General features: G+C 45.8%; 1 protein-coding gene across 2 annotated transcripts in view; it reads right to left on the minus strand.

Annotated features, from left to right (window-relative positions):
- PAK3 (p21 (RAC1) activated kinase 3) overlaps positions 1-7,353 on the minus strand; it is a 283,577-nt gene extending 276,224 nt beyond the window's left edge. The window contains exon 1 of one of the 2 annotated variants that reach the window (XM_067723280.1): positions 7,183-7,353. The gene's annotated coding sequence lies outside the window, so the exon portion shown is untranslated. The remainder of the gene's footprint in view (positions 1-7,182) is intronic. The other variant, XM_067723277.1, reaches the window with a different exon arrangement.
- Positions 7,354-10,088: the final 2,735 nt, after the last annotated feature.

The following is a 10,088-nucleotide window of genomic DNA, read 5'->3' on the forward strand; positions in this document are numbered from 1 at the left end:
CATGGGAGGGCCTCAAACTTGTCCTCTTTGCAGGAAGGCAAGTTGGATAGAAGCTAACTCCTACTCAGCACTCAGCCTCTGGAAAATTCTGGAACCAACCTAGCTGACCTCAGAGTTTAGTGAAGATGCAGCAGTAGCTTTGTTCCAAGTGTCTTACAAGGTACATCTCTAAAGTTCATTTGCCATTGTCGGCTGCTGCGGCTGCTGCCAGCAGAAATGGCCCTAAATAGCCATTCATTTCACAGTGAATTTAGAGGGACTTGATGTTGGAAAATGCTTTCGACACAGTTCTAGTTGGAAACGAATTAAAAAAACATGTTTGCTGAAATAATTGAAGGTGAAACGTGTATTACATGCGTTTCACGTGCAGTTAGGGATTTCTGCCCACAGCCTTTTATGGTGCCAAATATGAGTTTCTGCCTAGCACTTGACTTAAGAAGCAAAACCTGAATTATCATAAGACATCAAGAGGAGGAGTAAAGTATACTTCTTTACACTGCAGTTGGAGTGTAAACTGGTTAAAAAAACCCAACACTTTAGAGGACAGTTTGGAAATATCTAGAAAAAAAAAACTAAACAAATCCAGTCCTAGGAATTTTTCTGAAGGAAATAATGAGCCAAACACATATAATATAGCCCAAGGACATTCATTGTGGCATCGTTTAAGTGCTCATAAAGGAATAGAGTGACAATGGTTATTTTTAAAAATCGTAAACATTGGGCTTCCCTGGTGGCGCAGTGGTTGAGAGTCAGCCTGCCGATGCAGGGGACACGGGTTCGTGCCCTGGTCCGGGAAGATCCTACATGCCGCGGAGCGGCTAGGCCCGTGAGCCATGGCCGCTGAGCCTGCGCGTCCGGAGCCTGTGCTCCACAACGGGAGAGGCCACAACAGTGAGCGGCCCGCGTACCGAAAAAAAAAAAAAAAAAAAAAAAAAAATCGTAAACATTTCTGTGCAATGAAAGACACTAAAATCAAAGTCAAAAGATAAACAATAGACTACTTACTATATTTGCAACATAGATAACAGTTAAATTGTTACTACTCAAAATATATAAAGAGATCCCATTTATCACAGTGAGAAAGAAAAACCCAATAGAAAAACAGGCAAAGGATATGAAATGGCAACGCGGAAAAAGAAATGCAGATGTGCTATAAACATACGAAAAGATGCTGGTACTCAAAAAAAATGTAAAGGAAAAGGAGATTTTTTTCAGCAATCACATTGTCAGAGATTGAAAGGACCAACCAACATAACTGAAATCGGTGAGGAAGGGCATGGAGAAATGGCCATGTGGATGGGGGGCAGGTGGGGAGGGAAGTCGCTGTCACCTTCCTGGAGGGCAATTGGGCAGGCTCTCTAAAAATCACAGTTGTGCAAACCAAACTCTTTGAACCAGCAAGGTCACTACTGTGAATTTATACGACAAAAACGCTGGTGACAGTATGGAGAGGTGCGTGTAGAAAGAGGTAGGCTGCGCCAATATTTAATAATTTGTAAAAATTTGAAAGAATGCAAAATTTCAGTAATGCTCGTATTAGAAATTAGGTCAGAACCAGATGACAGAATACTATGCAACTGTTAAACAGAATGAACTAGCTAGAAGTGTACCGGCGGGCAAAGACCGCCAGATATAGAGTCCAATGAAGAGCATGTTGTAGAACAGTATGTGTAGTCTTGGTCACATCTTTTATTATTATTTTAGGCACATGAATACATATATGAATATTCATAGAAACACACACAAAATGACACAAACCAAGCTGTGAACATAGTGGGGGATCAGTGGTGGAGAGGCCAGGAACATTCTACTTCATATTCCTATTTTTACAAGCATGAGCATATATTATTCTGATCATAAAAATGCTTTTTTTAACAAGAAGTGAGGCAAGCTGTGTCGTTCCCCCACAATGTCCAGCTCCCACTCCCAGCCTCTAAAAATGTCCTCTTCAAGGACATGTGTTCCAGCATCTAAGACAATTTCGAATCCCCAAAGCCATGAGCTTTTGCTATTTAGAAGTTGAAGTAGGACGAGAAACGCTGGAAAGAAATGAAGAGTTGTTGACTTCTTTTAGAAGAGTCTCGTTTCATGCAATGGTGGCATGATTGACACCCTTTCTAGAACGATTTCCCTCTCCCATCCTTCCAAGTCTCCTGCCATTCTTCCTGCCATGCCTCCTTTCCTCCCCATCTCTTTCATAAGGCTGGGAGAAAGGGAAATGGCCAGCTCGTTTCAGTTCCTTTTCCGTTTTTCCCTCAAGTCCAGGACTCAATCCCATTCTTTTATCCTAAAGAAATGCCACTCTAACCAACCCCGCACCCCCAGTCTTTTTGGCACAAGACTCATCCCAGTATTTCCAATTCCCTCCTAGGTAAGGTTGACAATTCCAGCTCTGGGAATCTTTAGTATGTAGGGAGCATCTACAAGTGATCCTAGGCTGTGTACCAACACCGACAGCCAGCAGAGCAGGAGCCCGAGACCCAGATGGCCGTGAAATTACATGCACGTGTTAATGGATGTGGGTCCTTCTTTGGGGAGTACATCAGTAGCTTTCATCAAGCTTTGATGGAGGTCCTTGGGCCACACAATGTTAATAATAACCAAGATAGAGGGACTTGGATGCTTGAATCACCCACTGAGTATTTCGACAGAACACCCAGTCCTTAGGTTTCCAGCTGGCCGCATGGCTTGGTGAATCAGACAACTGTACACTCAAGAGGAATGGAGATTGAGAGATACGGGGAAGCATGGCCTTTGAGGGCTCCACTAGAGACCTGTCCCTCTGCTAAAGCCCACACAACTCAGGCCTGGACATGACCTCCAAGTCCCACTGAATGAGCCAATCCACACTCCCCTGAACTACACAAGAACACAGCTGGGTGTAGTATAAAGAGCACAAGGAGGCAGCAGATCTGAGTTTTAGCTTTTAGGATGACTTCTGTCATGTGGTTAGCTGTGTGACCTTAGGCAGCTCACTGTACTTCTCTGGTCCTCATTTTCCTCATCCAAACAGAACATTCACACCAGATGAACTTCACAAGGCACCTGTAGCTCTACCATACTATGACTCTGCCCTCCTGGACAGGCATTTCCACTCAGCCCTCCAGAACAGAGAATGACTTCACTCTCAATATCCAGTATCACATCTTAAAGTCACACAGTTTTCTCTTGTGGCTAAACCCAATCCTTCCTCCTGCACCTGAAGCCTGCTGCTTTCATGCGGGGAATGGCTGGTCCGTGTACAGAGCACTGTAGACTATACCTCTAATGCCTTCACATCAGTCTCTACCTCAAACCCAGTTTGTAATGATCCTTAGCAGTAAATCCTCAAGAACTCCATTATTCTAATGGCCACGGCCTCCTAGTGGCAAAATGTACCCCGGAAGCTGTGCTCAAGAAACCTCTCCTGCAAACAGGACTCTGGCCCAGATGGGCCACTGGGGCCACTGGAGATGAGCCCTGCAGCAGCCAGCTTCCAAGATGGTCCTTTAGAACTGCTTCTGCAAGAGGATGAGTGTGAAGGATAAAAGCAACTTCCCAACTACATTTAATTCCCACCTCCAGGGTTTTCTGGTCAGCAGGGTGTGTTCAGATTGATGGGACTTTTCTTGAGGCTGTACTGATGATACCTCTGGACCAGGAAATTAAAGGCCACACTGAAATTGCCAGGATGTGAAAGGAAGTAAGCCCAGAGAACTGAGTCACTCAAGGTTGAATGAGGATAGGTCTTTGCAGTCAAAGCAGAGCAGAGAACTGAGGCAGTCTGCCCAATAATGTAGCAGAAAAACAGGATCGGGGCTGGAACTATAGGATAATTGCCTTAATTCTTCACTTCCCTTTCATAATAACCTTGAGTTTATATACAGCCTTTCTTCTAAGGAGCTCAAAATACTTGCAGAGATATTATCTTAGTTGTCATCACACCATCACAGTCAATGATTATTATCAACTTCATTTTACACATGGGGGAAGGAAAGCCTGGAGGGCTGAAGCGAGTCATCCAAGTTTACCCAGCAAGACACCGACAGCCTCCAAACTCAGCACAAATGCTCTTGCCCAGCATTGCCCAAAGAATGTTCTTCTCCGCACCAGCCCAGCCAACTGCTTGTTGGAACACAAGGTTCTGTGGGAAAATATATCTGGGAAATGCTGCATATTCTCTTCTCCTGGAGAGTCACGATATACCCTAGCCTAGTAAAGTCTTTTAGAAGCCTTGCAATAAGCAAAACCGTTTTTGTTTAAGCGAGAATTTCTCAAAGTAAACTTAACCACAAAACTCTGTGTGTGTGTGTGTGTGTGTGTGTGTGTGTGTAACACCTACTAACATCCTATGGAACTAGTCTTTTTTGGAACCCACACTGGGAAGCACTGTCCTAGCCAGTAGACTAATCCGAGTATTAGCACAGCAACAGATCAATTCCATTCCAGCCCAAGCTGGGGGGCGGGGGGTGTTTTTAGAGCTACTGCCTGATACCTTCTGGTATTGACAGCCAGTGAACAAAGGAACTCGATGCGCCCAAAGGACCCCAGGCCATCATTTCCTCTGCAGCAGGGCATTGGCCAGATGGGAAGAAGCCAATTCAAACTCACCCACTTCTGCTGGCACTCCTTTTTAATAGAGCCCAGGGCTCTTTTTGGTGTTCATTTAAGGGAGGAGATGCTCGGGATGCTGGTCCAAACCCTCAGAGCCCCACTCTTAACTTGCAGAATTTTGTGCCCACCAGGCACTTCCAGTAGAAATCATCCATCTCTTAGGTTCATTTCCAGTGCCATTCATCAGCCCGTGCAATCAGTGCCAACACAACAAAACAAGAGGACGTGCCCCTGTTCTGGCTTCACTGCGTGAGTATTAGAGTAGTCATTGTATATCCATTTCAGAACTAACACACAGCACAGAAATCTTGTGCTATCATTAATTACCAGTGACACTACTAAAAGTACCTAAGATGTAAAACTCCCTGAAGACCCTGTCCTGATTAATTTGTATTTTATATACAATTCAAATGATGAAAGATCACAGACAATGGATTTAATATTTACTACTGACATTTTCATGTTTTCTTTTAGTGTTTATGAAACATCCACACCATGAGGGAAAATGCTTCCACTGAAATTGGTAAATTTGTGTGCAAAAAGTCAATGTAATACAAGTATACCTTTCTGTACCCATCCATTGGCTATGCGAACAATTCTGTGTAGATGGATTTTTGGTAAAAATATTCACTGTAAAGGTCACAGGGGCACTGTTATTTAAGATGATTTGATTATGAATCCTTTTGTAAAGCAACGAATTCTGCAATGTGAATACTGTCCATCTAGTTCGTTTGCCTTGTAAATCCATACTTACACATATCGGATTTGCTTAAAGCAAAACACACTAATATTAATAAATAAGCTAGACATTTTTGTAAATGGGGATGTGTTCTGATCCTTATCAGTCTGCAGTACTGGCTCCTTTTTCATTCACCATTAATCACCATCCCAGTCCAGGGAGATTCATCCTGAGTTTGTTGAGAATGTGACAGTAACACTTCCAAGGACTCCCTGCAGTTTTACTTAACTATGACCCTTCTGCCTTTATATATGCTGTCCCTTCAACTTAGCCATCTGGTGAATTAATTCTTCAACACTCACTCAAATGTCACTTCCCCTGTGAAGACTTCCTTGATCATTCCCCCCTTCTCCAGCCAGGCATCCCTCTTCCATGCTCTCACAGTAACCTGCCCGGCCCTTGTCAAACTCTACTGTAATGATCTGTTTACACATTCTCTCTTGCCTACCACACTATGCACTCCCTGAGAGCTGAGATGATGTTTTATTCATTTATTCATTGCTATACTTCCAATACCTAACACTACTGGCACATAGCAGGTGTTTAATAAATGCCAGTTGTTTGAGTGAACGATCACTGTCCTTAACTGTACATTTTTGAACGCTGAAAAACGCTTTATTAAAACCATAAATTAAAATGTCAAAGAGGAGGTTTACCAGTTTTGTTCATTTTATTGATACCTTCTCTCTTTGATTAAAAAAAAAAGAGCATGCCAATTCACACCTTATGGGTCAACAACAACAAAAAACTCTCAACCAAATTCACAACTAAGACATAGTGCTTTTAGTATGCCCCTTTTTCTCCAAACATACAGCTACAACCTAACCCACCACTAACATAACTGCAGTAAAGAAGACATGAGGCTCCACTAATTAAAGGGGTGGGGTGAGGAAGTTAGGAGGGGGGGAGTTACTGCAGAGATCACTGTAAGAGCTTTGTATCCTCATTGGCTGAGAGAGAGAAGCCTGCCAAGAAAGTTGGGCATCTTTGGGGAAAAATAATGATGTCCAGTAAGACCTGGCCAATGTGGCTAGAAATTCCACATCCAGAATGTCCTAAGCAACAGCCCCAGCTGGGGGTTTTCCATCACTTTGAAACCATCATCACCCTTCCGACATGGGCAGAACAGGTTGGACCTGATCGGCCTGCGTATTACTGCAATCTGGCTTGGCATGGAATGATACCCAAGGACATGTAATGCCAGGAGTAGCCCAGCCCCATGGCGCGCGCGCGCGCGCGCGCGCACACACACACACACACACACACCACACTCCAACTCACACTCACTGAATCCCACATAAACCTGCACCATCTCCCACATCTGCATTCCTGTGTGCCCAGTCACACACAGGGAGTGCCCCCTCACATTCCCTCACTTCCCTAGACTGCCCGGCCCACACCCCACTCCACGGGCGGACTGCAGCCTAGCCTGGAACTGGAAGCTGGTGGGGACTGGTTTTGTTGTACGCAACAAAGCCCCATGCACCCAGGTGCCCCGCTGAATCGACTCCATCCATCTCTCCCCTCCCCCATCCATGAGCTCCCAGACAAGAGAAAGCTCAGCTCTGGAAAGTGGATGCGGGGAGCGGGGGCGAAAAGAAAGAGAGCTTTAGGGGTGGGCGGGGGCAGGAGTCCGGGCAGCTTCCGAGCTATCTCGCCATGAAGCGACAGGGACGGCGAACTGGCAAAGGGACCGAGCTGCCTTCCCACCCCACCGCACCCCATCTATTCATAGAAAAAGACCCAAAACTGAGAAATAATCTACCCTCCCGTCCGCCCCATGCCCTCCTAACGGCTCTCGGAGCCACTGGCGCTCCAACAGCCTGCAACAAAGCGCCCCCGACACAGACCTGTTCCAGCCTCTTACTGGCCCGAGCGAAGGGGAGCCGCGGCTGAAGGTTCTGCGCTTCGCCGCCGGGCAGCAGGCGCCAAGGGATGGGAGGGGGAGCAGGAACTGGGAGAGGAAGGAGAACGAGAGGGGACAGGAGGCGCGGCGGCAGCGGAGGCGCGGCGGCAGCGGAGGCGCGGCAGCAGCGGAGGCGGCGGCCGGAGGAGGAGGCGGCGGAGGCGGCGGCGGCGGCCTCTGTGGCAGCTGCTGAGGATGCTCTGGCGAGGGGCAGGGCTGGGTGCGCGGGGCGTGGGCTCACGTGCGCCCCATGGCCCGGGGATGCGCGCGCGTCTGGGTGTGTAAGAGCATCTGGGTGTATTTTGACTGTGATTATTCCAATTCCGACCTAGTCTGGAACTTGTGGTTCCTGCAGCCGGGCGGAAGTGAAACCCTTTCAGTCTCCCAAGCCTGACTATGCCGGCCAGAGGATGGGAGTTGGGGGTGAGGGAGCAAGAAGGGGTTCAGTACCAGGGCGCCAGGCCCGCCATCAATGAACAACACATCCCTACCCTTCAGTCTTCCTTCTGGGCCCTGGTAAATTGCATCCACACATATCTTTGGGAAACCTATAGCTAAGGAGAATAGAAAGAGACCAAGGACAGTCACCATCACATCCTACTGAGTGAGCTGTTCGTACTATGCTCAGTGCTGTATGGACTACCAAGAGCGCAATTGCTGTTCCACCTTGGGATTTACTTTCACGAGTTGAGGTACCCATAATTTCATACAGGTTCTGAGTTCTGCCTTTTCTCCTGTCTCTCATTCCGTTGCAAATCTCTGTGCTTGTAACCAAGGCGGCACACAATCAATTCTCTACGCTTTAGTCTGCTCACCAAGCCAATATTATCCAGATCCCTGGCTTCACTGGTGTCAAGGGGTCACTTAACCCTCATGCCACTCTCCCTCTAGGAGTGGGGCACTCAGTTTAGATGAGAACCAAGACTGGTTTCCTCGAAGTCAGTGGGTTGAAGATCATCATGGATCCAGCTGGAGACTCAATTTGGATTGGCCCCCCTAAACCGAAGATAAAGGGAAACCAATTGTGAGAGGCATAATTTTTCTCTATGACGTCATCCTTGGTGAGCCCCTTGCTTGGAGCCCTGCTGAAAATCTTCTTCCCGCTAGTGACCTTTTGAGCGTTCCTCTTCATCTTGCCTAATGGCTTCTGCTTGTACAGCACTTTGGGATTTACAAAATACTTCCTCATAGTGGAATCCCTATGCTATCATCTCGGTGAATTAGGCAAGGAAAATATCATTATTTGTATTTTACGTAAGAGGAAACAGATTCAGAAAAATTAAGTGGATTTGCCTAACATTACAGGTTAATAAGTGGCAGATCCAGAATTGGGACTCAGGTCTTCAGATTTCTAGGGCAAAACTTCTTCTTTTTTTTTTTTTCTCTTTGCTGCACTGTGCAGTTTGTGAGATCTTAGTTCCCTGGCCAGGGATTGAACCCAGACCCTGGCAGTGAAAGCACCGAGTCCTAACCCCTGGATCGCCAGGGAATTCCCAAAGCTCCTTTTTAAATGACATCTTGGAAAGAAAATTTCAGATGCATCTATTGATCTCCATGTTGGAGGGTAATGGTTTAGTGCCTTGGCTAAATTGAAATGAACTAAAATGAGATTTTGAAAAAGTATTTCAGTTAGGTCTATATATTCAGGTGCAACTCGCAAGTTAGTAAGTAGAAAAGAGTTAACAACTTTTAGGCCTCAGTACCCAATCAGCAGACAAAATTATTCCTCTGATTCTGCTACCAACAGCTACTGTAAGAATAATTTGGTACAGAAAGGACAGTAGGAAGAGGCATGTGACATAGACATTTGAATTTCCTGGGGTGGTAATCTTGTGACTGTTTCCCCCAGGAGCTAGATCTTTATCTTCTAAGTCATGAGAATGAAATGGAAGAAATTAACTACCTCATGATCCTGAGCATGTAGGCCACCCCCCTCACTGGTGCCTAAGGATTGATCATGTTAACTGCCCTATTACCTCAACATCAACCAATCAGAGAATTGTGCACGAGATAATCACATACCCTAAGACCCCCTCCCTCACCTTGCTTCTAAAAATGCTTTGCTGGGGGAATTCCCTGGCGGTCCAGTGGTTAGGCCCGGGTTGATCCCTAGTTGGGGAACTAAGATCCCGCATGCAGCTCCGTGAGACCAAAAAAAAAAAAAAAAGCTTTGCTGAAACCCTTTGGGGAGTTTGGGGTTTGGGGAGGATCATGAACACCCCCACCCCGGTTCTCTTTGCTTGGTCCTGCAATAAACCTTTCTCTGCTCCAAACCTCGAAGTTTCGGTATTGTTTGGCCTCACTGTGCGTCGGGCATACGTTTGGTATGCCAAACTTGCGTTTGGTAACAATACAAGTGCCTAAGACATAGCAAGACTCAATAAATGATAGGTATTATTGTTAGAGAGAATAAAAGCAACAACTACATTAATTGGTTTTCTCCATTAAAAGCATAAATCCTTTATTACTAGTGGTACCTCAATATTGAGAGAATGCAGAGGAAGAGATTGCTTTTCTCCAGGACAGGAGCGATCAAGTGGTGGTTATAGGAGATAGGCATGATAAACAAAGAGAGATGAGGGATCTTCTGCAACTACTGAGGACCAGCATGGAACTAAGAAGAGAACAGGATCAGAAGAGGATGATGAAAAGTGGGCATCTAGGATTGGGAGTATATGCTGGTTAACGGTTTTGTAACAATGTACAATGTACATGGTTTACTCAAAGGGGTGTTTTGGCTCTTCTAAACAAGTTCCTGTTTATCAAAAGACCTAAGAAAGAACTCCATTCAAAGTCTCTCAGAAATACCTGAATCTGACATTTGGCCAGGGACTCCCTGTTCTGATTTGG

This window comes from Pseudorca crassidens, chromosome X (genome assembly GCF_039906515.1).
Source record: "Pseudorca crassidens isolate mPseCra1 chromosome X, mPseCra1.hap1, whole genome shotgun sequence".
Lineage (NCBI taxonomy): Eukaryota > Metazoa > Chordata > Mammalia > Artiodactyla > Delphinidae > Pseudorca > Pseudorca crassidens.